This window comes from Equus asinus, chromosome 21 (genome assembly GCF_041296235.1).
Source record: "Equus asinus isolate D_3611 breed Donkey chromosome 21, EquAss-T2T_v2, whole genome shotgun sequence".
Lineage (NCBI taxonomy): Eukaryota > Metazoa > Chordata > Mammalia > Perissodactyla > Equidae > Equus > Equus asinus.
Genome location: NC_091810.1, coordinates 29,232,904 through 29,260,088, shown reverse-complemented (window position 1 = coordinate 29,260,088; position 27,185 = coordinate 29,232,904). Strand labels below are relative to the sequence as shown.

The 27,185-nt window shown below is 40.9% G+C and overlaps 1 protein-coding gene across 2 annotated transcripts in view; it reads right to left on the bottom strand.

Moving 5' to 3' along the window:
* SHQ1 (SHQ1, H/ACA ribonucleoprotein assembly factor) overlaps positions 1 to 27,185 on the bottom strand; it is a 96,152-nt gene that overhangs the window by 5,675 nt on the left and 63,292 nt on the right. The window lies entirely within an intron of this gene.

Here is a 27,185-nt window from a genome sequence, read left to right as displayed (position 1 = left end):
GGCCCAGAATTCTCCAAAGAAGCTATGATTGATACCTTTAGTTTGGCAATCTTAAATGAAGCATACATCTAAGCTTTAACGACAGAGGTTTGGAGTAGGAGGGAAAAAACTGAGGTATTTTTGTGAATATTAGTGAATACAGTAGATATGTCAATTCTCAAGTTAAAACTATCTGGGTCTTTGTTATTGTCTACTATAAAAATATTCTATCTGTCGTTTTTAACAGTATAAATTTGGAACTTCAAAGCCCCTCACCATAATCCTGGCTCTTTTCAGAAAGCACAGTGGGACTAAAAAGTCAACTCTAATTGACAAGAAAGTGGCAAGGATGAGCCATGTGACCCAAACAGGGACTCGCACCTGCTACCAGCTGACATGAAGTTTCATCCTTCGGGGGAAAGTTCGTTTCTCACTGTTAGCGCTACACTATGTTTAAAGTGACCCATTTATGTGAGATGTGTAAAAATGAATTACATGTTCATTTTTGATTCTTTACCATGCTGATTCATCTCTATTTTTTATTATCCCACTCTTATTACCTCAAGCTGGCTAGTTTCCTAAATTAATACTGAAGTTCTGAATAGAAACTTTATAGAAGAAGCATTCTGAACTCCCCCCTAAAGAATGCTAGGATAAAAAGTGATTAAAAATTTCAAAATATCACAGTCCAGGAGGTGCCCTAACAGCCCAAGGAATGAAAGTTGGCTTTGTTTCTATTCAATTATTTTACACAGATAACTTAGAAGTGACTGTTTGCAAAAAAGGAAATTATTCCTTTGGAGAAAAAAATTAAGCTATGAAAGAGTAGCCTTTTTGTTTCTTCAACCTCTGGGACAATTAGAGTTGGGTCGAAGTCTGCCACTCCTTGTAAATTCTAGAATCCAACTCTGTAATGGCTTTTCCATTTCAGAAAGCACCTCATTTAATGTAGCCAGTGGTTTTTCACTGTCACACTCAAAACAGACCAGGCTAGTTCATGTCAAAAAGCCTTGTCAAGTGACATTATTAGTTAACCAGAATGCTTACAAAAACCAGGTACATTCTGATACCACTCAATGCACACTCACACTGAGTTACTAGATGTACTTATAGTATATATTTTATATCTAAATGAAGAACACCTACCTGTTAAGAATGTGCTTATTAAAGAGTGAGAAGATTCAGCATTTAAGAGAGACATGACAAGCATATCATACTAATGCCATATTTTAATAAAATTATACTCAAAACAGGTTTTTCTTAGAAAGTTTTTGGAAATGTAATCCCACCATGTGACTTTTTAAAAAAGTTTCTTTCTGATTGTATATGTGAAATAATATTCTATTTGGAGGATTTTTTTTTTTTTTTAATTAAAGACTGCTCTCTGACAAGTTACAGGAAATACAACCACCATGAAAGAGTAACGGGAACAGCGCAAAGTGCCTGCCTTCACCACGGCTGAGCTCACACACAAGTTACTCAATTATTTTATATTTGGTGACTGAGTTTAGGGGCAAAAAAAAAAAGGCATCAATGGCCTTATGAAACAGCCAAAACAAAGTGCCAAAGGAGCCCTGAAATGTAGGAAAAAGAAAACTGGGTATAAATAGAAAGCACACATCCTGTTTCTTGCTGTAGAGTTTTGTCTCAAGCTATCAATCAACTTTTCACCACTTCCTGCAATAGCAGGTCTACTATAAATCTCGTAGTAACTGACCAGGTTTCATTTCCTCTGCCAAAACCTGCTAACTTGCCAGGCATGACATACTGACACAAGAGCCAGCAACTGATAATGTAGGACAGGACTCTAGTGAGGCAATTCAAGAAACGCTTCATGCTGGATGATGGAAGACACTGACTTGCCTTTTAATTTCAAAGGATGCAGCACACAGACACACAGTCTCAGCTTCTATCTGGGAACAAACAGTCCATCAACTTTCTTGTTAAAGGGCATTGATGATAGTGACATATAATCATAATTCCTCCCTATTGAAAAAAACCAGTTCCAAACTTCAGAACATTTATGGATCCTGATCTAAAAGGTAATGCATTAGTTCTCAGTAGGAGCTGCTAGTGAAACTCTTCTCCGAAAGTTGCCATGAAAAACAAATACCAGTTGATGCACAAATGAACACAAAGCTGTCTGCCGTTATTCTGTGATAGTGAAAACCATCTCCAGCCCAGTTATTAACAGAAACAATCGATCACTTTAAACAAGAAACTACTAATTTAATACAGAAAATATTGCAAGAGTTATTTAAGCCATACTGAGTTTGGGCCAATGAAATAACTTTTCACCCTATTTCCAACTTGACTTAATACCATCGCAGCCCTGGGCTATGAAAAATAACATGTAGTCCACGGATCAGTAGAATGGTTTTCTGACAACTCGCTGTATTAGTTTCCAGGGCTGCCACAGCAAACTACCACAAACTGGTGGCGTAAACAGCAGAAATTTATTCTCTCTCAGTTCTGAAGGCCAGAAGTCTAAAGTTGAGGCGTTGACAGGGTTGGCTCCTTCTGAGGGCTCTGAGGGGAGAATCTGTTCCATGCTTTTCTCTTAGCTCCTGGTGTGAATGGCAATCCTTGGTATTTCTTGGCCTGTGCATGTATCACTCTAAACTTTGCCTATGTCATCACATGGCGTTCTCTCTGTTTCTTCACAGGGCCGTCTTCCCTCAGTATGTATCTCTCTCTTCTCCTCTCCTTAAAAGGACACCAGTGACATTGGATTAAGGGGCCATCCTACTCCAGGATGACCTCATCTTAACAATCACATCCACAACAACCCTATTTCCAAATAAGGTCATATTCTGAGGTTCTGGGAAGGACAAGAATTTTGGGGTGACACTATCCAACCCAGCACTGTCTTTTAGCCACCCAAATTCATGCTCATCTCACATGCAATATACATGCACCTCATCTCACCAACCCCAGCAGTCTCAGCCCATTCCAACATCAACTCTAGGTCTAAAATCTCTTCTAAATCAAGGCTAGGAGAAACCCTGGGTATGCTCCATCCTAGGGTAAAATCCCTTTCTGTCCACAAACCTGTGAAACTAAAACACAAGTTATCTGTTTCCAAAAGATAATGGTGGGACAGACATAGAGTATACATTCTCATTTCACAAGGCAGAAAGTGGAAAAGATAAAGAAGTTGCCAGTGACAAAGCAAGTTCACAGCGCAGCAAGTCAAATTCCATTAGTTTCTGAGGCCTGAAAATAAGGCTCTGTGGCTTGACGCTCTGTCCTCGGGGCCCAGCAGGGTGGAAGCTCCACTCACTCTGGCCTCTGCATCCGTGTTTCTACCCCGGAGTTATTCTTCCTTCATCTCCTCCCATCCCTGCCCTTTCCAGTTTAGGGTGGCCGTGTTTCTGCTGATATAACATTCTCAAAAACCTTGTTGGTCTTCCGTGGATGTCGAGGAGATCCACACCATTACACACGAGAGTCCTCCACAGTCCTTTCTGGATGACCCCACCTCTATTCCTGACTTGTGCAGAGGCCAGAGTCACAGGCTTAATCTCTTTAGCCAAAAGTTGTCCAGCCACACCCTTAGCCCTATTTCCAGAGCACTCTATCTGGACAGGCTGAGAATTTTCCAAATCATAAATGCTGGTTCCTTTTTGTTTAACCATTACTTCCTCAATTTATCTTTTCCTTCTTGCATCCTACCATAAGCAACAAGGAGAAACCAGGCTGTACTTTCCATACTGTGTTTAGAAATCTCCTCAGCTAAATGGCCAAGTTCATCACTTTTAAATTCTACTTTCTGAATGGCAGAACATTGTTCAGCCAAGTTCTCTGCCACTTTGTAACAAGCTTTCCTCAACTTTCCTTCCGTTTCCAGTAACACGTTCCTCTTTTCCATCTAAGACCTCACTGGTAGCATCTTTAACATTCCAACTTCGAGCACCATTCAGTCTGTGATGATATATATTTTTTCTAAGACAAAAGAAGATTTCTCTGGAGCTCTCCTCACTTCTTTCTGAGCCCTCACTAGAACTGCCCGTAACATCCACATTTCTACCGAAAGTCTCCTTAAAGGCAATCTGGGATTTTTCCATCATGAACCCCAAGACTCTTCAAGCCTCTACCCATTACCCAATTCCAAAGCCATTCCCACATTTTTAGGTATTTATTACAACAGCACCCCACTCACAGTATCAAAATCTGTATTAGTTTCCTTGGGCTGCCATTACTACCACAATCTGGTGGCTTAAAACATCACAAATACATTCTGTTACAGTTCTAGAGGCTAGAAATCCAAAATCACGGTGTCAGCAGGGTTGACTCCTTCACATGAATTTTGAGGGGACTCTCTCCAACACAGCACACCCCCCACAGCGGAAACAGAGAATGGAGATGCTCATACATGGAGGATAATTAAAACCAAACAAAGTCACTTAAAGTAAATCCGCATAAAACAGAGGCCAAAATTTAATAGTAAATAGTGATAAAAAGTTAAGATTTCACCTTAAAACTTCCAAACTACACAAATAAGTTTATAAAACATTTGACAATGTTAATACATAGTTTATAATTACAACTATTTACTAATTCTCAAATGAACAAAGAATGAACCAATTATTAATCGTATTTGAAATTGTTCTAACAAAATTATAGCACTATATGACATTCATCACTTCAGGTTGGTCTTCTTCAGCAAATTATAGAGTAATTTTTACAAATAATCATCAAGGGCATCGTCAAGTTTCCTCAGGGGCCTCTCAATCATGTGATTCCAATCAGCTCTTTGATATTCAAAATAAAAACTTTCCACTAATTTTACTACTATTGTAGGGGCTTCTTCAACTGTTAACTAATCCCACACTTTCAAGCCTCACTGTCAGTGTTTCTGCCTGTGGTTCAAGCACAGCTCCTATATTACTTCCACTGATTTCGTGAAATCCTTGATTTTTTAACTCAATTTGCAATGTATTTGCACTGTACAATATCAACAATCAGCAAGACATCAAACAAAAAGAATACTGGTAGGATGGGTGGGGAAGACGCAATAAGGAAATGATATGCTAGAATGGGGGCTAAATTTATCAAGTGGTTTGATCATTAGTGAATATTTTTGTGTTCTGACTACCATTTCTTCTCTTTGTAACTTTCTAAGTGCAGAAACCTGAATAATGAATATTCAGAAATAAGGACCCCCTGCATGACAAATATAGGTGACTGTACTAGATAGAAACATTTATAGAGCAAAGTAAGTGACTTTATGTAAAAAAAAAAAAAAAAAATTGCAGTGGCAATCCTACACGCCGAAGAGCATGCTTCTAGCAGGTGAACGAAGGTTTATCCAAATCCGGAGAGGCTATCATTTGCTTCATCACTGACATCTATCTGAGAAGTGGAAGGGTGAGGGTGATGAATAGGTTAAGAAAGGCACAATGTTCATAAAGAACTGTTTGAAAGAAATGCACCCCATCCTGTTCTTGAAATTATTTTGCATTTATGCTAGATCGAATCAAATTAGCAGAGATGAAAATGTGAATCTCATAAATTTGCCACATTCCCTTCTACTCCCCCCGACACCCCAGCAGAACTGCTTTTGCTGAAATGTGCTTCACTGTAATTTCCAAAGCTGGTGTTCAGAGCCTATTTCAAATCGGGCCCCATGAAACCCTTGGAATTTTGCAACCCAAAGGTCTCCCTTTCCATACTGACTGCTGGGAAATTCAAATCTGTGACCCACCTGACATGATGGAATGTACCTGGAGCTCCTTCTTGCCTCCCTTTTCATGCTGTTGCTGTCTTATTTTTTCTTCTTTTACCCCCACCTTTAATTACACCTGCCATCTTGTTTTACGCATACATGTACACACACACACAGAGAAGTGCTTTAAATAACTTCTGGTACAAGGCAAGGAATAAATAATTTCAATGAAACCAAAGAGCTGGTTACATTAAAAAACACACACACACCCCCCAAAAAAGCTTTGTAGGATAGAAAAGGATATGGGAAAACAGAAACTATGGGTCCAAGGCTGAGAAAGATAGATCTTTTCAATCCATTTTCTTCTCTAAAATTATTCCATGAAGCACAACATTTTGGGTATGTCAGACCTGAACAACTCTGACAATATTTCTACATTTCATCTGTGTGAAAGGGCATTCAGTGTTGTTTAATGATAGAGGTGTAGTATTTTGACCTATTAACTGTTCAGATGAAAGGACTGTTTAGATTCCATGAAACTAAGTGGAAGTCAATCAACAAGATGGAGAAGGCATTACCATTGAGGTGGTGGCAGAAGAAAGACGCTGTGGGTTGAAATATGTCCCCCACAAAGACATGTTCAAGTCCTAACCCCCAGAACCTGTCAATGTGACCTCAGTTGGAAACAGGGTCTTTGCAGATGTAATCAAGTCAAGATGAGGTCATACTAGTTTAAGGAGGGCACTAAATCCAATGACACAAGGGGGAGTGGTGTCCTCATAAGAACACCATGTGAAGACACAGGAGGCAGAGACAGAGAAGTCCATGTGATGATGGTGGCAGAGACTGGAGTGATGTGCCTACAAGCCAAGGAGCAGCAAGGACTGCTGGCAATCACTGGAAGCCAGGAGAGAGGCATGGAACAGACTCTCCCTCAAGCCTCCAGAAGGAAGCAACCCTGCTGACACCTTGATTTTGGACTTCTGGCCTTCAGAACTGTTGAGAGAATAAACTTCTGTTTTTTAAGCCATCTAGTATTGTGGTCATTTATTACAGCAGCCCTAGGACCACACAAGGATCAAAATTTTCAGAGCTGAACAGAAATTAGGAGGCATCTCATACAAGTTCTTGATTTTACAAATGAAAAAATGACGCCACCAAAAATATCAACAACAGCAAGGCCTGGGAAAGTTTCCTTTACATAATAAACTGCAGAGAAGGGATCAGACTGTTTCCCCTCTGCGTCTAAAATGCTATGGTTTTACACTTCTATCTTATGATCATGATGTCGCCATTTAAAAATCTGCAACGGCTTCCCAGAACACTCACAATGAAATCCAAACTCCTCACTGAGGACGAGGCCCCATAAGATCTGGCCCTTGGGCCCTTGTCCACTTCTCAGCGGGCCACCCACCATTCATGTCCAGGACACTGTGTTCTGGCTCAACTCTCTACCCTCTCTCTGTCCTGAGGACACAATAATGCGCTCTTACCTCAAAGCCTTTGCATTTATTGTTCCCTCTTTCTGGAACATTCTTCCCCCAAGTCTTCCCATGCTGCTTCCTACGCATTCAGCACTCAACTAAAACGCCACCTCAGAAAGTCTTGCAAGAAGAGTCTATTTAAAGCAATGCTTCCCAAGCTGTTTCATGTCATGGGACACACAGAAAACGGTATTTGCTTGGCATGGCATAAGGGGTGAAGTGAGTGGGCTGGCCCACATCCTACCTGCCATCCTGAAGGCTGAGGGGCCCACTAACTCCATTCCCCTGAAACCCATCTGTGGTGCCATGGACCACCAGCTGGGACACAGCCCCTCACTCTCCAACTTTACAACAAGACTTACGATTACAAACGTGGCATACCAGGATAGTTTTGAGGTCTAAAGAAGGGGAAGTTCTGGCTAAATTTTCAAATATATCCTTTTTGTCTCCTCTTTCCCATCTTGAAAGCAGAATGAAAATGACTGCTTCCAATTTCCTGGCATATTCTGAGAAAGAAAGACTGGGTCAAGTGATTTATGTGTTTATTTCGTTGTATGCTTGTTCTAAATGTTAAATTTTTCCTTGGTTACAAAATACGAAGTTTGTGCACTAGGTTGCTTTCACAATCCTGACAGGAAAATACTTAAGTGCTGGTATGTTTACCACATGCACAGGCTGAAGCATGCAGCTCTCCAAATTATGATGGGAGTCAAAGACTTTGAAAATTCAGAATATTTCTCCACTCACTGGTATGATGCACAATGAAATGTCTCCTTAAGTGCATAATGCAATGGCATGAATCACTTAAACCAGAACCATTCTGTGGTTTCTTAATGACAATCCTGTTCTACAAGATGAACAACAGCACTGCACTGCCCACTCACTGGTTTGGGTTTTCTAGAACTATTAAATGTCTGATAGATCACATAAGCTCTGCCTCTTCCCACTCACTCTGAACTGTGGTTAAGATGCTCTCTGAAGAAAGTCGGAACCTTTGCTTTCCTAGGGAGAAAACAGGGACAAGATGATACAACACAGTTACGGGGCAGACAGCTCCTCGCAAGAGCCAGTCACAACACTAAGTGGCCATCTCCGGGGGCAGGCCTGCTGTATCCGCCTATATTCTTACAGAAAACAACTGCACGCTGTGCCAATCAATATAGCTCACGGACATAATCAGGGCGGCTCTTTAACTTGTCCCTCTTCTGTGAGGGAGCCACACCCAGAAGCTGCGGCATTCAGCATTCACATCCTTCCTAAAGGCAGATCCACAGGGTCTGTTCCTTGTTGGACCCAGGAGGGCTGTGCCCTGGCAGGGAGCCCTGATGGCGGGGAGTCTGGGGACTGGTCACCCAAGGCAGAGAGGACAGAGCTCCGGAAATCCGCCCACCTCTAACCCACTCACAGCCAACCTCCCCTGTTCCCCAACTTCATCACGTAGCTGCGTTACTCCTACGTCATTCGTTACTCCCAGTGCTCCTTTTCCTGATTGAACGCTCTCAGGCCAATCTGCCAGATTTTTTTAAAGATGCCCCAAAGAAAACTTTGGGAATTGACATTGAGTTCGAATCCTCACAAAAATAAAGATGAATGAATGAAGCTGCACACAAAAGAGCACACACCGTATTATTTCAGTTATACAAAGTTCTAAAACAGGCAAACTAACGGATGGTGACAGAAGCCAGGAGAGCGGTTACAGGGGCCGGGGGTTGGGACTGAGAGCGCACGAGGGGGCTTCTGGGGAGCCTCTAAGGCTCGATTCTTGATTTGGGTGTTTCACTTTATCAGAATTCATTATTTGTATACTTATAATCTGTGCATAGTTCAACAAAAATTAGCTTTAAAAATAAACCAACAGACAGGAATCCTGGAAAAGAAGTCTCATGCTTCTGAACATTTGCTCTGGAAAAGGGGACAGAGCAAGAGAGGAGGAGGTGTCCTAAAAGGGGGACGAGATCACAGGGACAGCTCTGATTTCCTCTGGGTAAACTGTCAGGACTTCTAACACAACACTCCTCATCTCAAACTTCTTTTTAAAAGGCATGGCACGTTCCGCCAAACACAAAAAGAATCTCAAAATAAGCCTAGAGAAAGATGTATTAGTCATCTCTTTCAGAATGTGCATACTATATACAGAAAGTTCTTCTTTGCACAAGTTCAGAGCTGGCTGCTGTGGAGGTTACTCCCGAGGTACTGGGTAAAACACTGTCGGTGGGGCATCTCAAATATCATTTTTAAAGGCCTTCCCCTACCCCCAGGACATCTGATCAACAGAACAAACCTAGTACTTTCTGAACTAAGTATAAAATAAGAATTTCTATTATTTCTTCTTTTAATACTGTTTCCAAGCCTCTAATCCTTCATCTCATCTACCAAAAACCTGAAAATAAGCCCCCAGGAGTCTTTACACCACTTGTATGAATATTTCACTCAAAGTGAGCAATTTTATCTAATCTGTGTACTATCGAGTAAAGCTTACTTTCTCAAAACAGATAGTTTTTAAAACATAAGCATAAAAAATTTTAAGACCCCATTCCATATCTGCAATCCCAATTAAAATGTACACAATAGCAAAAGAAACCCTTCCCCCAGGAGGGAAAAGACAACTAGATCAAGTTTCCGGGTGCTTCCTTCATTATCATTATTAGTGCTGTAAGGGAACTGGATGGGGAGAAAAGTCTGGGGTTGACCTGAGTCACTTGGGATTCTTGTTTCTATTTTGACACTTTTTTTTTTTTAACAGGAGAGTATGTTTTACCAACACATTTCTCTATGAAATGGCAGTTGATTTGGATATTATGGTCAGAATTTTCAAGTAAATTCTGAAATTCAAGGGATCTCTTTTGCTAACACACTCCACCATGTACCTGCTGATACATGCATGGATAAAGACTTAAATATCTTTTATATTTATGATAAAGTCTTAAGATTAATCAACTCTTTCATTTTCATTATTTAAGCTTCCTTTTCACAAAAAGAACTATTCTCAGCACTCTTCAGACTTACCCTGGCACTGCAGTCTACATGTCGTCCCCTCAGGAGTTATGCCATCAGATTGTGTCACTTAATCTTCCTCTCATCAGTCAGAGACCATAACCATTTATGTCTCTAGCTAATTCACTTCTAAATAAACTGTCAATCTCCTCAAATAAAATTTCTACAGAAAACCCCTAAATTCTACTACAGGTCAACAATGAAACCCTTGGACCGAGATGAGTTTCAAAATTCCAAATTTTTTTTCTTTCTTTTTGTTGTTTTGTTTTTTTCATTTCAGAAAGATATTTCTGGATCTATACTATTATACTATATATTACTATATACTACATAATACCTGCAGCAGCAACCTATAATCAAACACACTAATATTTCTACAGCAAAATATATGGTTAGTCATTCCAAATGGGATAAATAAAGATCGTAAATAGCCTCAGGTCACCAAAGAAGTTCAAGTCAGTCCGGTTTTGCTACCATTTGCCCTGAAAGTACTTTTGCTTTTAGAATTCTCTGGATCTCAGAATCGTGGACAAGGGGCTGTGGACCAGGACCAGAAGCAATTAGACTGAGCTGCAATTTTTCAGCTCAACTGTCCAGGCCCAAGGTCAGTCTTTTGACAAATATTTATTGACCACCTACTATGTGCCAGGTTTGGTGTATATAACGGTGAATACAAAACATGGTCTGTGAAGATCAGATCATCTCAGTCTGTAGTGGGCAAGGAACAGGCCGTCATACCAGCATGAAATCGGTCTATGAGAAGGGTCGGCACAGGGCGTCCCAGGCACGTCCAGCTCAGGGGTCTGGGAGCCTGGGCACTGAGGAGACAGCATCCTCCCACAAACAATTCGACAGGAAAACCATTCTGGAACTTAAAATGAGGGGAAGAAGTCCATCAAAGTCCTAATCCTGCCCAGGTTGACTACTTCCATGCTTTTCTTGAAATTTCAAATATCAAATGCTTTGAGAGACGACAGACATTTATTTCTTCTTTTCTGCCCCTACTGTGCTGGTCTGTATACCAATGTTTAGTCTGCCTATACAGTACAGTCAATCCTCATTATTCACCAATTCCATATTTATGAACTGGCCTACTTGCAAAAATTTACTAGTAGCCTCAAAATCAATACACCTCAATGTTTTGGCGGTCATTCACAGACACACCCATAACAGTGAAAAATTTCAGGTACTCAACGCACACGTAGTCAGATGAGGTTTGACAAAATGACACTCTGCCTCTTGTTTCAGTTCTCACACTGAAAAAAGTGTCCTTGTCATGGTCAATTTAGTGCCATATTTTTTGTGTTTTGGGGCTTTTTATTAATGATTTTGCTGTTTAAAACAGCGCCCAAGCTTAATGCTAAATTGCCTAGTCTCAAGTGCACAAAGGCTAGAATGTGTCTCATGGAGAAAATACTGTGTTAGATAAGCTTTGTTCAGGTTTGAGTTATAAAGCTGTTAATGAACCAACCATATACATTCAATAAGGCGTTTTTAAACAGAAACACTGGTGAAACGGGATAGGTATTGGTCGGTTGATGAAAATGCTGTGAGCAGAGGATCGCAGAAACTAACCCGGTATTTCCCCTAGGAGCGAGGGTTGAGGGTTTGCTAATTCTGCGTTTGCAGCAACTTTACAGAACGTAACTACCAAGAACAATGAGAATCAACTGTAATTCGGTATTAGGTATGACACCACAGAGGAGAGGCAGCCATTTCAGTTTCGGAAGGTAGGGAGGAGGTGGAGAGGGCATAGAAGGTTTCCTATAAAAAGGGTAACCTAAACCGAAACTTCTTACAGACCAAGAGGAGCTGTCCAGGGGAGAAAAGCGAGAAGGTTTTAGTGATGGGAACCACGGATGGAATCACAGTATGAAGCCAACAGCACCATGAGGTCCCTGGCTATATCCTCGGACTGCAGGACAGGCTGACTGCAGTCCATCCACAAGGACGAAATATTCTGTCTTGGAATATGGCAGGAAGGGGAGATGCACATAAGATCATCTATCTACAAGAGACCTTGACTATCAGAATACAAATTCCAAGATGGCCACGGTTTCAGGTCCTCCTTTTCTTCCCCCACTAAATCTTCCAGGACAGTAATTTTTATAAAAGCTAGGTGAGCCTTCAGAGTCAGAAGCTGCCAGCTTCTCTGCACCATAAGAACAAACTTCTCCTAACCCAATCCTGGCTCCTAATAGGACCACCTCGATCAGTGGCTCAGCACATACATACCACACTCTACTGGGCACAACCACCTCTCACATGTAGGGAATGGAGTGTGCTAAGGCTTAGAGTATTCAAAGACTGTTTTAGGAAGCCTTGGAATGGAAAGCCCCTTGACAACAGTGCTGACAAGTGTTCAACTACAGAAAATCAAAATTGGGGAAAACTGATTTTCTTAACACTTGCTCATGCTCTCTCAAAAACTACTGGAATTAGAGTGAAAAGCATCTGTCTATCAGAACATCCTTAAATGACAGTCCCTAGCCTATTCAGGGGAAATTTTATTTTTAATAAAGGCAATTTGTATCAATGACTAATACTCAGTTTCTCTCCTTAATAAAGCCTTGCTACTTAAAGCGTAACCCCTGGACCAGGAGCAGCAGCAGCATTCCAGAACTTGTTAGACTGCAGAATCCCAGGCCCTACCACAGGTCTCTGATCAGAATCTGCTCCCCAGGGGATTCGTGTGTACAATGAAGTTTGAGAAGCGCTGCTCCAGACAGTTGCAACTGTGTCGAAGTGACGATTATCATCGCCTTACACTTTGCTGCCTCTCGATCTGATCAAACACCGAGGAGGGATGGGAGTGGTGTGAAGTCAGCTTGGAAGGCTAAGCATTTGCCATCACGTCACACATCCTATAAAGGGCAGCCTGACTCTGCCCCAGGGTCTACCACCAGAGCACGAATATGACCCTCCGGCCCGCATTCACTGAACAATCATGGCTCCGGGTAAAAAGGTGCAGGGAGCCCTGCTTGTGGTTCTTTGGATCAGGAATTATCTCCTTGACTTTTCTTCTAAGTCAGCTTTATCCTGAGGCTCATTCTCGGAAATGTTTTCTCTCTCAACCCTGACTCTGCAAAGCCGAGGTTTCTGCTCGTTAGCTCCTTTCTTCTGCAAAATCTTCAACTTCTATAGGGACTTCTCCTGAGGCCAGGGTCCAGATGCCTGCCCCAGACCCCTTCTCTGTCCATTCAGACCCCACCCCTCGCCTACCCCACTGGACCTCCTCCCATTACTTCCTTACCTCCATCTATCCACCAGCCTCCTACAAGTAACCCCTGATAGCTCCAGATCTCACTAAAACAATGCGGCAGATCTGCATTTTTCACTCATTCATTCAAGAAATATTTACTGAAAGTACTACGTGCCCAAGCACTGAACACAACTGATCAGAATCCTCGTGCTCATGGAGCTTATTCTTTTGAGCAGAAAAGATGGACAATAAACAAAACCTAGGCAAAATATATTGTGGGCCAGATGGTATAAGCACTATGGGAAAAGACAAAGCTGAAAAGGTGGCCCGGGAGTGCTAGGGGTGGGGGGGTCAATTTTTTATGAGTGCTTCGGGAAGGCCTCACTGAAAGGTAACAAAAGAGATCAAATATATTTGAATAGCCTGAACTATGGGACCTCGCTTTATTCTGGCTTTTTACCTATTTCATTTCTTCCTAGCTTCAATCTCCAGTCTATTAACCTTAGTACGACACTCACATCCACGCCCTGCTCCCAGTCCTAAAAGCCATCCGGACGTCAATTCCCACACGGCTATTTCTAATCTCCAGATCATGTATCCACGCCTGCACAACTCCGACTTGCACCTTCTATCCCCCTGAGCCTGATACCAACCTATGCTGTCCCATGTTCACAGAAAATGACAACAAGTTACTTTGTTTCTGAAAAGGAAGACGCAGAAGTTTAGTAAAAGAGAATTATTATTTCATATTATAAATATAAACTCGATAAGACTATTTGAGGACTCAAGAATGTATCATTCTACAACTAAGTTATCTCTTCTAAGAAACTGATTGTAAAAGATGCCATAGGAATGCCTCATGCTCAGCCACCAGGGAAACAAGGAGTAAAACACTGTAGCACATCCAAGCCCCTGATATGAGTGACGGCAAAGGCGTTGGGGGTGGGGGCGTCAAAGGTGCAATTAATTCTCCTTTAAGGACTGTGAAACCCACTTTGTCGAAGTCTACACAATCTCAGATTGGAAGAAACCTGATAGATAATTGAGTCCAGGGTCGTCCAGCAGAGCTCTAGACAATGATGGAAACACTCTATATCTGTGCTATCCAATACGGTAGCCGCTGGCACATGTGGCTATTGAGTACTTGAAATGTCATCAGTGTGACTGAGGAACTGAATCTTTAATTTTAATTAATTTAAATTAAAATAGCCTCGTGTGGCTATGAATACAAAATTGGACCACACAGATCTAATCTAAAGCCGTAATTTTCTGTGACAAAGCTGAGGCCTAGACATAGCTAAGACCACAGGACTAACCACAACCTCAAGTACTAATATCCCACACTGGCATCAGACTGGAGGGCTTTCGAATTGCTTTCATATGCACGAGCCCGTCTGATCCCTTCCTCAGCCACATGGGCCAAGCAGGTACTGTGACTCTCCATATGTCCCCAGTGCTCAGGGGCAAACATTTGCCTAATGCCAGAGGGTTAATCCTGGCGAAGGCCAGAGCTTCTGACATGCAGACCCACTATGTGCTGGCTCACACTGAAGCAGCGACACCATCTGGGTAATCAGAGAGTTTATGAACTAGATCAAACAAGACGCTGGAAGATGACATTTGCCAGCAGAACCACTGAAGAATCTTTCCCATGTTGTGGGCTCCAATCCTTGACAAAGCATTTACGTAAATTAAGTCTCCTAGGACAGTTTTATCAGGATAGGAACTACACTTTATTCTATATTTTAAGGTAGTGACTAAGACTCTCAAAAATTAGGACTCAGCTAGTTTGCTGGACATCTCTTTAAAATCCTCTGTTCACTTATCATCAAACACACAGGCAAAGACTCTTCTATAATTAGAACTGAAGTGTTGCCCAAATGTCCAATCAGACCCAAATTACCATCTATGAAAATTACTGATTACTAAACATAAGAATGAAAAAGCGGCTCAAAGATATTATTTGACTAAATATAGAAATACACAGTACAACTTAAGCCCCAGTTAGGTGACTGTTAGAACCAAACCTGTTGGCTGAATAGCATGTCATGTTCCTACAAGAACTGGATGCAAAAGCCTAATTATGGTTTGACTCAAATGATGTTATCAAAATGCTTCCTGCACGGGGCGAGAGATCTAAGTGCTTTTCTCCTTTCATTCCTTGTCGGGACATCAGGCTGGGTTTTTTCTTGGAGCCACCTTGCCTCACAGAGACAAATCCAGCCCCACAATAAGCAGTTGACAAAAAAGCAGGGAGTGCTGTCTGTGGGAACCCGGAGCTCGGCTTTGATCGCAGCTGCAGGTTGCACCTGCTTAAAAAGGCGGCAGCAGCGACACAGCTCTTCATTCCCCGACTCAAAAACACAAGAAATCAGCAGAGAGAAGCTGACGGGAAAACATTACATGAATCGCTGACCCTGCTGCAGGCAGAGAAGAGCTGCCTCTGCTCGGCTTTGATTCTCCAGAGCCGGAGCCCGAGGGGAGAGGGGGTTTGACTTTCTTCTTTCCTAGTGCTCCCCATGGCAAGGCGCATTCAGACGGCGCCCTGAGGAATATGAGTGCGGAAGAAAGGGAAACGAAGAAATAAACAAAACAAGAACACAGGCTAACCAGGGTGGAGAGCAGCCATCAGCAGCCAGGAAGAAAGGCCATATCCCTAGTTAAAAGCAACTAGGTTTTACAGGTTTTTGCTAAACCACACAGAGCCTGGAGCTCTGGTTGCGATCTTTATCAAGCTGTTGTCCTACTGAGTGCGGCAAATAGTATGTGCCATAAGCCTGACTTATGCATTGTCTATTCCTATTGCTTAATATGGTCCAAAGAAGAAAACAACAGCGTCATTGTGTGTTCAGGGATGGAGCTGGAAACAGAGCAACGCAGGACCAGCGGGTTTTCCTTGGCACACATAAAGATGGTTCTCTACTTTATAAGCAGCCTATTCACTGCTTAATGATCATCCACAGTTTGCTTTAAAAACAGGGAACAAAATGAGCCACCAGGTCGATCGGTGCGTGCCTCATCAATCTGTTTTCTCCTAAGCATTCTAGAGGCCTGCAGGGTTTCCAAAATTGGTTCCACTCTAATGTGGTCACTGCTGCCGTCCAGGTGCCACAGTTATTGAGTGCCCAAGATCTGCTGGGCATTTTGCTAGCTCTGGCAGCACAGCAGTACACAAGCAAAGCACAGCTTCTGCCTGTATGGAGATTGCAGTTTGGCAGGAAGAAAGTACAGGATCCTCTGATCCAGAATCAGCGTCCTCATCCATTAGACAAGGTCAGCAACTCTGCTGCCCTCACCAGCCATGCAGATGGAGTCTGGTGGAGGGGGTGGGGGTCTGTGGCAGAATGGAGAGCACTTGTCCCACATAATGGAGACAGCTGGCCTCAGCTCTAGCCAATTGTTACCATGTGGGGATGTGGGCCCAGCAACTGCCAGAACTTCCGTTATTTCAAGAGCAGCTGTAAATCCAGACTTTTACATAAAGTCTTCCAATTTTTAAGTGCTGACAACCAACTCAAAGTTTTTAAAAACTCACTGAGCGCCAAATGTGATCCAAGAGCCACTAGCTTGCAATCCTTACATTCTACAGACTTAGATTCATCTCCCCAATTCTCTAACATATTCTATATACCTCAGCACATACCTGCTACACTAGTGGGTGACCGGTTTATCACTGCCCCCACACCCAGGGATTTACCTCAAGTTGTGCCCCTGCCTAGCACACCTCCCTCCTTTCCTTCTGTGCCTGGTCAGATCCCACCCACCTTTGGTTCCCGGTTCAGGACTCCTAGTCCACCAAGCCTTGTAGATGACCCCAAGTTCCCCTTCCCCGAATCACTCTCTTTTTTATGACTGTATCACTGGCAATGAGGCGGAGGTTCACGCCACAGCCTCTAATTCTGCCATCTGCATATCTTAGCTCCCAAACTAGACTAAGTGCTCATTAATGGAAACCACGCTGGGATTTCATCAATAGAGTGTGCAGTGTTAATGGGGAGGGAGGGTGTCACACACTCTGGAAGACAACAGGGGACTGACTGACCACAGAAAGGTGGTTAAGAGCCCAGGCTCTGAAGACACACAGGCCTGGGTTACTTCATCTCTCAGAGCCTCAGCTTCCGTATGTGTATCCTGGGGCTATAATAACATGGGGACAGAATCCAAAGTCTTATGGAACCTGTGCGATGAAGAGAGATGATAACTGTAAAGCACTGAGCACCATGCCTGGCATGCAGCAAGCTACTGTTATTATGGACTGATTGCCTGAGTCAGCCAACGTTATTGTTAAGCAACCATTGCATCAATGGCACTCTCTTGTTGGCAAACAAATTATTAACTACTTATTCTGTGTTAACATGCCCTAAACATATTGGATGTGTTAGCTCATCTAATTTTCCTAATTCTCCCCATTTTACAGCTAGCTGAAGCACAGAGTTTAAATGACTAGTTCAAGGTCATACAGACAGAATAGAAATCTAAAACCAGCCAACTGGCTCCCACATTCTTAACTATGATACTCTATGGTCTCTCTACATTCCTAACAGCAAGGGACAACTTTCTGACCTCAATCTTCTCAAATCAAAAGCAGGACTTGGCTTTGTGGACCACACCTTAAGATGACAGAAGGATCAGGGCCTGGCTTGGGCCAGACTATATCTCTGAAGCTCCAAGAAGGGGTTTGCTTCTCTCACAGTTTGACCAAGGGCTGCCAGTTTATTCAATCAACTGAAAATTGATAAAGAAAAGAGACAAATGCCCAGAAAGTATCATAAAATTATAGCTATTATTATGAATGACAAAAACTGTAACAGATTAATACTAATAGAAAAGGCAAGTTGCTGATCACTGAAAAAATAACTGGAGAAGGAATCAGAGCAATGTTTCTAGCCACCAGCATCCTTACAGAAGACAGGAAAGAGGCAAATGCATCTTGCTTAACCTTCAAAAAGGCGAAGAAGGAAGTGATGAAGCCGTAGTGAAGTCACAATCCATGAACTGTAGGCAGTTAAGAAAAGAAGTGGTGACCCCCAGGAGCTGGCATGGGTTCATGAAAACTGATGCCATCCCTTAGACTGGCCTAAGTCTGGGAGCCCCGTGCAAAGATTGTGCCTGGGTTTTAAGAAGACATATGACAATCTCCTGGACTTCTTTATGGGCAAATACAGAAAATGGGGTATATGATTATAAAGCTGACTGGACTCACATTTGACCTTATCAGTTTACTCACTATTTTAGGCAAAAACAGAACTTTCACTCTAATTTCGTAAAGGCACAAGCCTTATCTAATTCCTCTTCAATTCCCCAGTGCCTCACCTTGTGCTTAGCACACAGAAAGTGCTCCAAAATGATCACTGATTGGATTTCAGGAGTCAAGTTTACAACAGCCTTGTAAAAGGGGAAAGATCAGGAAACTGGGATGACAGATTCCACTCCCAAAAGAATTAAAACAGGCGGATGGGATAAACTGACTCCAACAAGGTGCAACTGAACAAGGACAAGTGCCAAGTTCTTCAGCAGCTAATGGAGAAGAGGAATTACAGTTAAACAACAACGTATGAGACAAAAATGGTAAGAGTTATTGCTAACGGCAAATTAAGAATAAATAGTGTGGTGAGGTTTCCAAGGACAAGTAGATGAGCTCCTAGACTACACGAACACAGTAATGTTCAAGGAACAAAGCGACAGCTCCTCTCCACTTTCCGGACAAACCTGGAAAGTTGTTTAACCTGGAGGATACCTTAAAAAGGGACCAACCAAAAAGGGGGAGGGGGGGAGGGCACTGACAAAGTACAGTTTGCCTAAAAAGAGGCCAGGAAGGGCAGAGAGTTGGAAATTTTGGACCTGGAAGAATAAGTTAAAGGCAGATGGGTTGATCTGGAAGACTTAGAGGGATATAATAGCAATCCTCCAGATCGTTGAAGACAGACATTTGAAGAGAGAACAGACTCATTCTATATGGGTTCAGAATTAAAATTAATATAAAGAAGATTTCAGTCCAATTTAAAACAGAACTTTTAAGCAACCTAAGCAAAAAAGGGGGAAAGATTTTCAGAGCAAAACAGGCTCCTCCTGGATTAGCGAATTGCCAGGCACTGGAGTTGCTCATGACAGGGCCAAGCAATCACATGGTCCTGACAGTGCAGAGGAAATTGATCCAAAAAACAAAGGCCTGCAAAGGAGAAGACCTGGCCAGACACTTCAATGCTATGACTGAATTACAGACAATCAGAACCCACAAAAGTGGTGTCAGTGTGAGCTTCAAGCCTTACAATGGAGAAGTGACTTTGTTGGGGTCGTTAGAGAAAGCTTTAGGCAAATGTAACATTTCTGGTAGAGAAAATGAACACACAGAAGTAATGGAAAGCTGAGTACGTTTATGGTACATTTGGAGAAGGCAGGAAAGCGGGAGGGTGCCCAGTCAGCAGGAGGGAGAGATGAAGCACAAACAAGGAGAGGGAGGGTGCCGAGGGTCTTGACCCCAGCACAGGCAGTCAGGCTTTGCTCACGTGTGCAAGCAGGGTCATCGAGGACCTCTGAGCAGGACAGCCATATCAAAGGGGCATTTCAGAATGACCAGACTGGAGTCACTGTAGGGAAAACAAAGGAGGAGTGAGGCTCTGGTGGCCAGAGGACACCCTGGAGGAATGAGAAAATAGAGCCCTGAATTAAAGGAAAGCCAGTGAGACCAAAAAGAGGAATTTAAAAGAAAGAGATTGTACAGGAAGAATTACGGGCACTTGGCGACTGATTCAGTGTGGAGTAGGGAGTCAAGGACAGGCACACTTGAATCAGGGAACCCAGGTGACACGTCAAGCTTCTCAACAATAAGGCCAAAAAGCCCCAAAACAACTAAAGTCACCACTGGTTCCCAAAATACTGATTCATCACAGCTTTATATCATACGTTCCGAGTGTATTTTTTACATACAAAAAATAAAAGATTTAGTAATTATCTTTGAATTTAAAGCCAGTCACCAAAAGTTTATTGAAACAAGGTTCACAAAAACTAACTCCTTCAAGGTCAGAAAGCAAGTATGCCAGACAAATACTAACCAAAAGAGAGCTGGGATCTCCCTATCAATATCAGACCAAACAGACTCAAGCAAAAAAGCACTATCAGTGATAAAGAAGGTCACTACATAATAAACATTTCAATTTGCCCAGGAGATACCACAATTATGAACTAATATTGAATAACATGCCTCAAAACAAAGTACAAATTGACTCTGATCTACAAGAATAAACGACAAGATCACCAACATAGTAGATTTTCACACACCTCTTTCAATCCAAAACTTGACAGATGAAACAGACAAAATAAATCAGTAAGGATATAAAACACTTAAACAGCCCAACTGACAAGTTTCATCCACTGGACAGACATAGAACACAGCAGCTAACAATCAGAGAGTATGCATTACTGTCAAGCTTTAAAATTTATGAAAACGACTGCATGCTAGGCATAAAATTAATCTCAACAAATTTCAAAAGAATGGTATAATTCTCTGACAGAAATGCAATCGAGTTAGAAATCAATAACAAAGATATCACTAGAAAAAACCAAACACTTGGAAAGGAGAAACATACTTCTAAACATTTCAAGAGTAAAATCAGAAAATATTTAGAATGGAATAATAATGAAAACTCAGCACATTTCAAAACCTGTGACACGTATACAAAGCAGGTACTTGTAGGAAAATGTATAGTCTTAAAGGAAGAAGACTCAGTTGATGAGCTAAGCATCTACATAAGAAGTCGGGAAAAAATAGCATAACAAACTCCCCCAAATAAAGGAATAATAATTAGATAAAAGTAAAAAGTAATGAAATAGAAGACAAACAAAAATAGAGAGGATCAAGAGGGCAAAATATTGGTTCTTTGATAAATGAATCAAATATACTCTCTTGCAAGATTAATCAAAAAAACAAAAAAGAGAAAGCATAAATACTAGAAATGTACAATAAGACAATTATAGATGCTGTAGAGAAGAACACAGATAAGAAGAAAGAAGAACAATTTTATGCCAGAAAGTTTTTAAAATTTAGATGAAATGGACAAACTTCTAGAAAAACATAAACTATCAAAACTGACTTAAGGAAAAAGAGAGAACCAGAAGAGTCCTATAACAATTGGAAAATCTGGATGAATAATTAAAAAATCTTCTCAGAAAGAAAAAAGTCAAGATGGCTTTTTTGGGTGAATTTTCCTTGAGGAAGAGATGATTTCCATCTTACATAAACTATTTCAGAGAACAAAAAAGGCAACACTCCCCAAACTCATTTTATCAGATTAACATAACTTTGGTGGAAAATCTGAAAAAGGACAGGACAGGAATGGAGAATTATGGGCCAAGCTTCCTCGGCTCCCTTCCTCCCATTCCCTTCCTCTCTCTCTCTCTTTCTCAATATGCGCAACACAGACACAGTTAGCAAACCAAATCCAGCATCATATTTAACTAATATATCATAATCAAGATGGGTTTATCCCAGGAAGGCAAGGCCTAAATTAAGTTAGAAATTTTATAAACGCCATTCATTACATTAACAGATTAAAAGAGAAAAGCTTTAAGATCATCGCAAAAGATGAGGGAAAATACGCAATAAAATTCAATGATCACTTGGGATCAAAAACTCTTTGTAAACTAAGAATATTAAGAACTTTTCTTAATTTGATAAAGGCTATCTACAAAAGTCTGCAGCAAACATTGTATTTAATGAACTGTTTGAAGCATTTTCATAAAGATAAAGAACAAGATAGGGAAGTACATTACCACCATTTCAGCCTTGCACTGGAGGGTCTAGCCAGTAGAATAAGATGAAGAAGAATAAAGAAAAAGAAAAAAGAAATAAAGGCTGGAAAAGGAGAAATCAAACTGTCATTTGCACTGCTATTGCCTATATAGAAAACTGGAGAGAATTTATACATAAGAGTTAATAATAGAGGTTAGCAAAGTAGCTGCATACAAAAATCAATATTAAAAAATGAATTAACATTTCTATATACCTTCAACAAGCAGTTTGAAAATAATTTTTTAAAAAATATCACTTACAATGCAACACAAAATATAAATCAATAAATCTAATAAAACGTACAAAGTTTTTAAGGAAAATATTACAGCATTTTATTGAAAGACATTAAAGAAAACTTAGAGAATCATACAATGTTATTGGAAAGAGACTAAATGTTTTAGTCTCCCCAAACTTAACAGATTCAAAGCAATTCCAATCAAAATGTTTTTCATGGAACTTGACAAGCTGATTCTAAGATATAAAGCCACAGTAATTAAGAATGCATGGTACTGGCATATGATAGACAAGTCAATCAGTGGAACCCAAAAGACAACTCCGAAACAGATCTGTGTATACGTAAACTTGATGTACGACAGAGCGAGCACCGCAGGATGCATGAGGAGAGGACGGACCACTTAATAAATGAAGCTGGGATAAAGCTATCCATGTGGCAAAAATGAAACTGGATCCCTATCTCATCAATTACCCAAAAATCAGTTCCAGGTGGACTAAAGACTTAGATGCCAAATGCAAAATCATAAAAATTTTAGAAGATGCTATATGAGAATATCTTTATGACATTCAAATCATAAAAACTTTCTTACATAAGAAACAAAAAGCATACCCACAAAAGAACATATTGATAAATTCTACAACATTAAAATTAAAAACTTCTGCTCATGAAGACACTACAAGGAGACTGAAAGATAAACTACAAACTGGGAGAAAATGTTTGGAACATATTTAACCAATAAAGTCCTAGTATCCAGAATACCAGAAGAATCCTAAAAATCAAAAATAAAAAGATAGCCCTAATGAAAATTAGGCAATGCAACAGACAGACATTTCAAAGAAGAGGGAACACAAATGGCTCATAAATACATGGAAAGACGCTCAGCTTCATTAGTTATCAGGAAAACGAAAATGAAAATTACGAAAGAAACTCTTTCATACCCTTGCAGATTGTCAGATCTTAAAATCTGAACAATACAAGTGTTGGCATGAAGGCTGAACCAGGGAAATCCTCATACACTACTGGTGGGAGTATAAGTTAAAATAAATTGATACGACCACTTTGGAAAACACTTTGGTATTACCCAGTGAAATCTAACCTGCAACCATCCCCTCAACCCCAACAATTCCATTCCTAGACATAGAGCTTACTCAAAAAGTTGCACGAGTGCATCACGAAGCATGAACAAAGATGCTCAGAGCAGTATTTTCCCAATAATGCAAACTGGAAACCATTCATCAGGAATACAATCTACGAAAGAATAGATCAACTGCAATACAGTCACACACCACATGACGTTTCAGTCAACAAAGGGCCGCAGGTATAACGGTGGTCCCATAAGGCTAGTACCACATAGCCTAGGTGTGTGATAGGCTGTGCCAACTAGGTTTGTGTATGTAAGTGCACTCTAGGATGTTCACACAACAACGAAATCAACTAATGATGCATTTCTCAGAACGTGTCCCTGTTGTTACTGTACACACGACTGTATATTCAGACAATGGGATAGTACACAGCATGGACAAAAAACAAGCTACACCTCTGTGATCATCGTGAATAAATCTAAAAAAAGGAAAAAAACATTACATGAAAGAAGCAAGTAATAGAAGAAGGCATCGAGTATGATTCCATTTACACAAAGTTCAGAAGCAGGCAAAACTAAAACTAAACTTGGGGTACAAACATAGTCAAACTATAAGGAAAAACAAGGTTTTGAAACACAAATTTCAAATTTTGAAACACAAAAATTCAGAGGCGCAGTTACCAGAGGGAGGGGGGGAATATGACTGGCACCGGTCCCATAGGGAGCCTCTAGGAAGCTGGCAATATTCTACTTCTTACAATTGGCGGTAGGTGCACGCATGTTCAGTTTATTATTCTTCTTTAAACTGTACATACATATGTTATGTATTCTTGTATATATTTCATAAGAAAATATTTTAAGAAAATAATTAAATGCTATAAACATACCAAAAAAGGCAGACAAAAGATAAACTTCAATAGATAACTGAGCCCAAAAGTTCCTTTAAATAATAAAGGAAACAGTAACCAGCAAGGAAAGAAAACTAGCCATTACCGAGAATTATGAAATAAAGTACAGATTACCCAAAAAGAGGCTAAGCTGTGTAAACAGAAGAGCTTCTATAACAAAAGCCCACAGCCTGAGAATTACTTTTCCTAAATTAGGTCTCATCATTCATTCAGCTTGCAAACCACAAACCCAGGCTGATGCCGGATCGCCCCCTTCCTCTCCCCGCAAATCCATCTTAGTTCCTAGATCCTACTTCCCTGGTCAGGCTACATTCATCCCTCACAAAGACCTTTCTAACTGGCCTAATACACAGTTCGCACAGCCCCAGTGATCTTCTCCCATCATATGCTCAATCCTTCTCTGCCTTCCCACTGCTCTTAGGAGAAAGATAAAAATTGTTAACACTACTTAGGAGGCACTGTACGGCCTGGGCCTTGCCTAAATCCCCAGCCTCATCTTGACCCCTCCTCACCCCACCTCCCACACATAGACCCTTTCTTTAGGTTTCAGCCACCCTAGCTGAACACCCTATTTTCTTTCAATTTCTTGAACACATACAAAATTCCCTCCTGCCATAGGACCTCTGCACACAGCGGACCTACTACATCTTCCTGAAGCCCACCACCTCTCTCAAGTCAACTACGACGTGTCCTTCAGTACTCAAAGCAAACATCTCGCCGGGAAGCGTCCCTCACATACTGTCCCCCTCCTCTGACCCCCCACCAGACTAGGGCAGCTATCACGTGCTTTCAGAGCAGCAGGAATCTTTTCCTTCGCAGTACTTTCCAAGGTTTTCATTTTACTTTTTGTGTATGTGATTATTTGATTAACATCTCTCTTCCCTTAGGCCGTAACCTCCATGAGGGCAGGGGCCAGGTCTGGTTCTTGATCCCCAATGTAGGCTCAGAACCTTGGCACAGAATGGTGCACACAATACGAACTTAAAACTATGTGTTGAATGAATGGATGGATGAACAGACTCGCAAGCCTAGAGCAGACACAACTTAAAAACCACCATTACCATCACTTCGGATAACAAGCCCCCAAAAGACGTGAAACAAAGTAGATGTGTGTCATCACTTCTCACTCCCAAGCCTCAAGGGGAGAGCACATCTTAGAGGGCAGGTGATATGTGAAAAAGGATGATCAAGAGAAACATGTTACATTGTCCTACACAGATGAGAGAAAGATCTGTGCAGCTTTTGTTCAAAAAAAAAAAAAATGCTTTCACACAAACCTGGAGCAAGACTGGATCTTTCTGATAAAAAGGTAAGATAAGCCCAGGATTTACCTTGTGAACATTTTAGATTTCAAATTTCCATCTGAAATCACAAATTATAATACAGCTTCTGAAACTAAGTATGTGCAGTGCTGCTGTGTTCAGAATACAAGCTTCACAACTTCCTGATTTGAGGGCTTGGTTTTTATAATTAATCCAGTATTTAATAGAGCAGAGATCCTTTGCCAATAGTTTTAGTCACATGGCTTTAGCTTACACAGCTTAAGTGGAATCCTTTTAACTGTTGTGTTCATTAAAACAAGTATACAGGACATACGCTGACAACTGTAATTTTAAACATCAAGTTGAAAATGAAGTCAATTTCTTCCAATAGGAACTAAACCCTTATTTTCCTGAAGCATTAGGATGTTCTAAGGATAAAAATGAAATCTAAATAGGCTGGCAAGCTTACCTGGAATGACACAAGGATACTTAATACTAGATGTGAGAAGGGATTTTATTCGTCGCTCAAACAAAGTGTCTTTGGGTTCTAGAAAGGTATCAAATTGACGTCCCCAAAGAACAACTCTGGGTGTGTATGTGGCTTGGGGTTACAGGGCAAGAGAGAGTCTGGAGAAAACAAGATCGTCAGAGCAGATATGACTTTTCACATTTCTCTCCGTCATTTAAAGCACACCACATAATTATAAATCTGCGACGTAAAGTGGGGTCTCATCTATCACAAGACTAACAACAGCTCAACTAGACAAAGGGCAAATACACCACGCTATTAGAGGTATATTCCATTGCTCGGTGTGTTGCTGTAAAACTGAGAACACACGCACAGCAGACTTCTACTGGTATAGTGTCTTTTTTTCCTGTTTTGTAATTTTATATAAATAATAAAATGGTGCACCCAAACAATGAAACTCCACATCTGAAAAGAATGTCAAATTACTACTTGACTTAAATGCTAAGTTCATATGTGAGAAATCTCAAACAAGCACTGACGGATTATCTAATTATTATTTTTATTTCATTTCATTCAGGGCATAAGGGCTGTCTTTTTTCATTCATTTATTTATTTAGTTGGGCCTTGAGTCATCACACTTTTTACTTTATTCAGTTCTGTAATATTCTGTTACCCTTAAGGAAAAAACATTACAACAAGCATTTATATCACCCTTGTAATTTCTTAAAATGTGTAGCTGGGGAAAAAAATAAAATACATGTTCACTGTAAAACCTACAAAAAAGTAAGTATAAAATAGAAAAGCTGCCCATGAATTTACAAACCAGAGACAACTTTTATCAACATTAACGTGCTTCCTTCTAGGATTTTTGTTCTGTGAATATGCATCTCTTAATATGATTAAGCCACTACAGCACATAGTTTTATATATGCTACTTTTTCCATTTAGTTTTCCAGTTATGGTTTTTCATGATAGTACAGCCTCGTTAACCCTCCTAGAGAGTGGGTCCTTGATGCAGAAATCTTGACCTTGGTCTCCTCTCCAGCACTGAGTACAATGCAGGCCATAGCAGGTGCTCAATAAATTTTTGATTCAATCAGACTCTAAGCCCATTT